The following is a 5,821-nucleotide window of genomic DNA, read 5'->3' as shown; positions in this document are numbered from 1 at the left end:
GAGAGAAAGTGAAAAGTGAGATTTTGACACCACGGTGTGGGTGGCCTTCTTACCTCCTACTGCGTTCTATAGAGCAGGGAGCTACGCACTGGAGGACTTTAGAACTTGGGGCTGCGATTAGCGAAGGAGCTGTGGAGATAATATATATTTTCTTCCCAATTGACTTAATATAAAAAAAAGTGCTTGAGTACTGAGATTTTTGCCACTCAGTGGCACAGGCTTTCTTTGAAAGAGGAGAGGTGGGTGTGGATCTGGACTTTTTGGGAACGACACTGGTTGTCTGTAGGTAGCAGAAGGGGGCAGCAAAGAGCCTCCAGCGTGGAAAGCTCTGGGGCGCCCCAAAGGTTGGGTAAAGAGCATTGGGGTTCCCAAATCAGGAGTTCACAGGTCAAAAGGAAAGCCAGGTTGGAAAGCAAGTGTAGAGAGAAGCCTGGAAGGGATGGGACCAAAGCATAATGGAGGTGCTGGGAATGCTTGGCTTCCAGCATGACTTAAGTAGGTTTGGCCTTTTTCCCTAACAAAACTGAAGAAAGTTAACGGTATTGTCCATCGCGGGGAGTTTTGACAGTCGCCACGCCACTTAGCGAATTTCTTTCAGATATATACACATCGTTTAGTATATGTCTTTTCTCTGCAAACTGCTTGAAAATGTTCTATGAGCTTCTTTTTATGTCTTTAAAATTCTCAGTACTTTAAATGTTTAAAATTTCAATAATAAATGTCTGTATGTGGGTATGTTCCCTCAAGAGCTGGAGTTAGAGGGTTGTGAGCAGTCTGATGTGGGTGCTGGGAACTGACTTGGGTCCTCTACAAGTCTGAACACCTTTTTTTTTTTTTTTGGTTTTTCGAGACAGGGTTTCTCTGTGTAGCTTTGTGCCTTTTCCTGGGACTCACTTGGTAGCCCCGGCTGGCCTCGAACTCACAGAGATCCGCCTGGCTCTGCCTCCCGAGTGCTGGGATTAAAGGCGTGCGCCACCACCGCCCGGCTTGAACACCTTTTTTTTTTTGAGGCAGGGTTTCTCTATATAACAATCTTGACTATCCTGGAATTTGATTTGCAGACCACATTGGCCTCAGACTCACAGAGATCCACCTGCCTCTGCTTCCTGAGTGCTAGGATTAAAGACACATGCCACCACCGCCTGGCGAATGACTTATTTATTTTTATTTTCTGTGCACTGGTGTTTTGCCTATGTAAGGGTGTCAGACCATTGGAACTGGGATTACAGGTATCTGTGAACTGCCACGTGGGTGCTGGGAATTGAACCAGGGTCCCCTGGAAGAGAAGCCAGTGCTTAATCTTAGTACTTTTTACATTGTGTGTGTGTGTGTGTGTGTGTGTGTGTGTGTGTGTGTGTGCATTTTCACCATTGTCTATATTAGTTGTTGCCCCCCCCCCAGGCAGGATCTCCTTAGACCAGGCTGGCCTTGAACAGCTAATCCGCCCTGCTTTAGCCTTTTAAGTGGTAGGATTACAGACATATGCAACTATGTCCTCCAGCAGGGCTTACTTTTAAAATAAATTTTCTATTTTAGACTCATTTTCAGAATAACTTTACATTTACAGAAAAGTTGCCAAGATGGTAGAGCGGTCTCTGGTTATTCCCTTTCCAGCTTCTGCTAACTCTCACGTCTTGTCAAAACACAGACATTCCATCAAGGTTTAAAGGTGTCTGTGTTAAAGGTGCTGCAAATAATCAAGCAACTCTGATGGAAACTTTTGTTTAAAGTTTGGCTGATTGAAACCATAAATTCTGTGTGTTTTTCAGTCAAAGCGCCATGCTCTAAAATAGTGTTAGGAGTGCATTAACTCCACGGCAAAACTCACTTTGCTACAAATAAACATGCTTCAACAGACAAAGAACGTCCACGTCCGGAGTTTTGATGTGGAAGACCTTTGGCGTCTGGAAACTGTTCTGAGGGATTTAATTTGTGGTTGGGTCTCCTCTGGTTCCATACAGCAACCCCCTTACCCTGTGGTGAGGCTGTTTCACCTTCTGGGGTTAAAGGGCAAAACCCCGAGAAATGTGCCTAGCATCATCCTGGTAGGGAGCAACATACCATCAGAGCCGTTTTCTTAAGGGACCTATCATCTTTCTCCTTCAAAATTACAGCTTCCCTGGGGATTCGTTGATAAAGGAACATTTGGTCAAAAATGGTCTTTTCCTAGACCTGAGTAGAATTACTTGGGGTAATTGGGCCCTGTGGAGCATCAAAGCTAGGAACTAGGGCCGGGGGACGGTGCTCTTGGAGTCTGCTCTACCTCAGACCAGCTCTGGGGGGTTGTGTAAGCTCTTTCCTCTGGGAGGTGGGTTTGGAGGGGTGTCGTTTTTTTTCATCCCTAAAGCATGGGCTGGGGTTTGCTTGCTCAATGACCTCTTTCTGCTGGAGATTTTCTCAGTGACTCTCAAAAACAGATCGTATCAGGGATGATGGGTATGCCGTGTCTCATTGGTTGTGGCGGCGTTGGTTATATATCTATGCCAAAACTTATCAAGCCGCCCGCTTAAAATACAGTTTAGTATATGTTATTCTTTTCTAGAATTAGAAGATGGGAAACAATGGCCTGACATGATATGGATCCTTTACATGGTCAGAAACAGAACAAGAACCTCTTACGGCTTCCTGCTAAGGTGTCCTTACCTCCTTCCCAGCTTCTATTATTACTTTAATTGTCCTTTCTCTCACTCTCTCCCCTCCCCTCCCCTCCTCTCCCCTCCCTTCCCCTCCCCTCCCCTCCTCTCCTCTCCCCTCCCCTCCTCTCCTCTCCTCTCCTCTCCTCTCCTCTCCTCTCCTCTCCTCTCCTCTCCTCTCCTCTCCTCTCCACACCTCTCCCCTCCTCTCCTCATTTGAGAACTGCTTTCCCCAGTGAGGCCTCCAGCCTCTGCTTCTGTTTTTTATTATGTTAATTTTCCTCATTCAGGTATTATCCTCAAGTGCTCTTTCTGCTTTGGACTCAGGCGGCTACCGCAGCTTCAGGCCTGTTCCTACCAACCTTTCTAGGGAAGAAGTGTGTCCCCAACATGTCAGGAGGCTGAATTCATTGGTATTACAAAAATTCCTCTTTGAAAGGAAAGATAATTGAACTTGTTTTTTTTTTTTTTTTTTTTCTGAGATAGGGTCTCACTCCAGCTGTTCTGGAACTCACTCTGTAGACCAGGCTGTCCTGGAACTCACTCTGTAGACCAGGCTGTCCTAGAACTCACTCTGTAGACCAGGCTGTCCTGGATCTCACTCTGTAGACCAGGCTGTCCTGGATCTCACTCTGTAGACCAGGCTGTCCTGGATCTCACTCTGTAGACCAGGCTGTCCTGGATCTCACTCTGTAGACCAGGCTGTCCTGGATCTCACTCTGTAGACCAGGCTGTCCTGGATCTCACTCTGTAGACCAGGCTGTCCTGGATCTCACTCTGTAGACCAGGCTGTCCTGGAACTCACTCTGTAGACCAGGCTGTCCTGGATCTCACTCTGTAGACCAGGCTGTCCTGGATCTCACTCTGTAGACCAGGCTGTCCTGGAACTCATTCTGTAGACCAGGCTGTCCTGGAACTCACTCTGTAGACCAGGCTGTCCTGGAACTCATTCTGTAGACCAGGCTGTCCTGGAACTCACTCTGTAGACCAGGCTGTCCTGGAACTCACAGAGCTCCAGCTGCCTCTGCGGCTGGGATTACAGATGTGCACCCCCGTAACTCATTGACTCAGCTGTGTGCATGTCTCCCCCGATCCCCCCCATCTTGAGTCTGCCCACCACTTCACTGCTCCTCTGGGTCTTGAGGCTTGGCTAGAGGGCCATCTTTTCCAGGCAGCTCTGATGAATGCTCCAAGTACCACCCTTTTTATTTATCAGAATTTAAGACTGGCTGTACTATAGTCTTTGCTTCTTGGGTTTATCTTCCTCCTATTTTTTTTCTTTTTAAATTGTATTTATTTTATGTGTACAGTTTGTTGTTTTTTTCTCCCTGATGCATACCTGGGTACTGTGTGTGTGTGCCTGGTGTACATGCAGGTCAGAAGAAGGCGTCTGATCGCCTGAGCCTGGATTTACAGATGGTTGTTAGCTACCATGTGTACTAGGAATCAAACGAGTCCTCTGGGAGAGATGCCAGTACTCTTAACGGCTAAGCCATCTCTCCAGCCCCTTCTTTCTGACCTTTAACGGACAGAAAAACCAGAGGTTAGAGAGGTGGCCCAGGTGGAGGAGTGCTTACCCAGCATGCACAAAGCCCTGGGTTGACCTCCATCACCACACACACTGGGCAAGGTGGCACAACTCTTCAATCCTTAACTCAGGAGGCAGAGGCAGGAGGATCAGAAGTTCAAGGTCATTCTCAGCTACATAGGTAGTTTGAGGCCAATCTGGATTCAAAAACAAAACAAAACCAAAAAAAAAAAAAAAAAAAAAAGAACACAAATAAAAAAGTCACACCACACCAAACCAATCAACCAACCAACCAACAACAAATCTAGAACAAAACAAAAACATAAGACAAAAAGAGAAATAAAAACCAAACTAGTTTAGTAATTTCTTCAACTAGAAACTTGATATGCGTACCTTTCTCCTTCCAGCAGTTATTTGAGAAGCTAAATCCAGGGATTTCAAGTGTGTTCAGATAAAAAATTTGATATACAAAGGGAAGTTGAAAAATTCTTTGCAGCTGTTTGTGGTTGATTCTTGCCAGTTTGAATATAACGTGTGGTTGACTACAATGTAATAAATAGAATTCCTAAAAGCAAATAGGTCCCGTGTTCCTTGTAAGCAGTGAACAAAGTTAGATTATTGACGATCTATTTGTACAGACAAAGAAAAAATCTGTCTAAAAACAATTTTTGTTAGTACAATCTTTGCTTCAGAAAAAAAAACCAAAAACAAACAAGCCATGTACAAAAAACAACCCCGCATGCCTGTAATCCCAGCACTTGGGAGCTCGGCACAGAGAAATCAGGAGTTCAAGGCCAGTGGTGTCAGCTCCAAAGCCAGTTTGAGGACAATCTGAGGTTAAGAGAGAGAAAGAGCATGCAAGAGTGAGAGAGCCGTAAATTGTTCAGAGAAATATATACCAAATGGTTTTCTTAGGTGGAGGGGTTACTTGTGATTAAGTGAAACATTTCTTCTAAATGCAAACTTTTTCAACAAGCGCCTTTACTACTATAATCGGAAAGACATTTTCATTTTGGGAAAAAGCATAGCAATAGAGGTATTAATTTGGTACAAATGCAGATGGATCACTTTAGAGACAGCGTGGAATTAAAAATTACAAGGCATTCTGTTTTGTTTATTTAATATCGAGTGAGGGCTGGACCAGGCCACATCTATAGGGACCTTCAGCAGATGTGGACCAAGTGACTGCAGTGTTTCAGGGTAAACACTATAAAAATAAACGAATGAGCAAACTAATAGAATGTGATAGACAGGATGCCAAGTAATTACTATAAATGCTTTGCCCCCCCTTTTTTTTCTCTTTTCGTCAGAGACCCAGAAAGGACTTTAACCTCTGGGTCTATTAATCTGGCTTCTATCACCAAGCAGGGTGAGTGGCACTTTATGTTCTAAATCATAAATGTCTGATTTACCCTTGGTGTGCTTCAGCAATTTTGTTTTCTTTCCATTGATATTTATTATCTCACTCTAAAAAGGGAAAGTGTACAGATGGGTGATAGCATACCCTGGTATCTGCGACCTTGAGAGTTTCACCAGCAGGTGAGAATTTTACCAGATGGGAGTCCCTTAATTCCTGGAGGGCCAACAGACACCCTCAACTCTGCTCCCTATAAAGTTCTGGAAGGGCTCTGAACTCTGGACTCTGGGGAAAGCCTTGAGC

The sequence above is a fragment of the Peromyscus maniculatus genome, chromosome 3 (genome assembly GCF_049852395.1).
Source record: "Peromyscus maniculatus bairdii isolate BWxNUB_F1_BW_parent chromosome 3, HU_Pman_BW_mat_3.1, whole genome shotgun sequence".
Classification (NCBI taxonomy): Eukaryota; Metazoa; Chordata; class Mammalia; order Rodentia; family Cricetidae; genus Peromyscus; species Peromyscus maniculatus.
Note: the sequence above shows the minus strand (reverse complement) of the source record.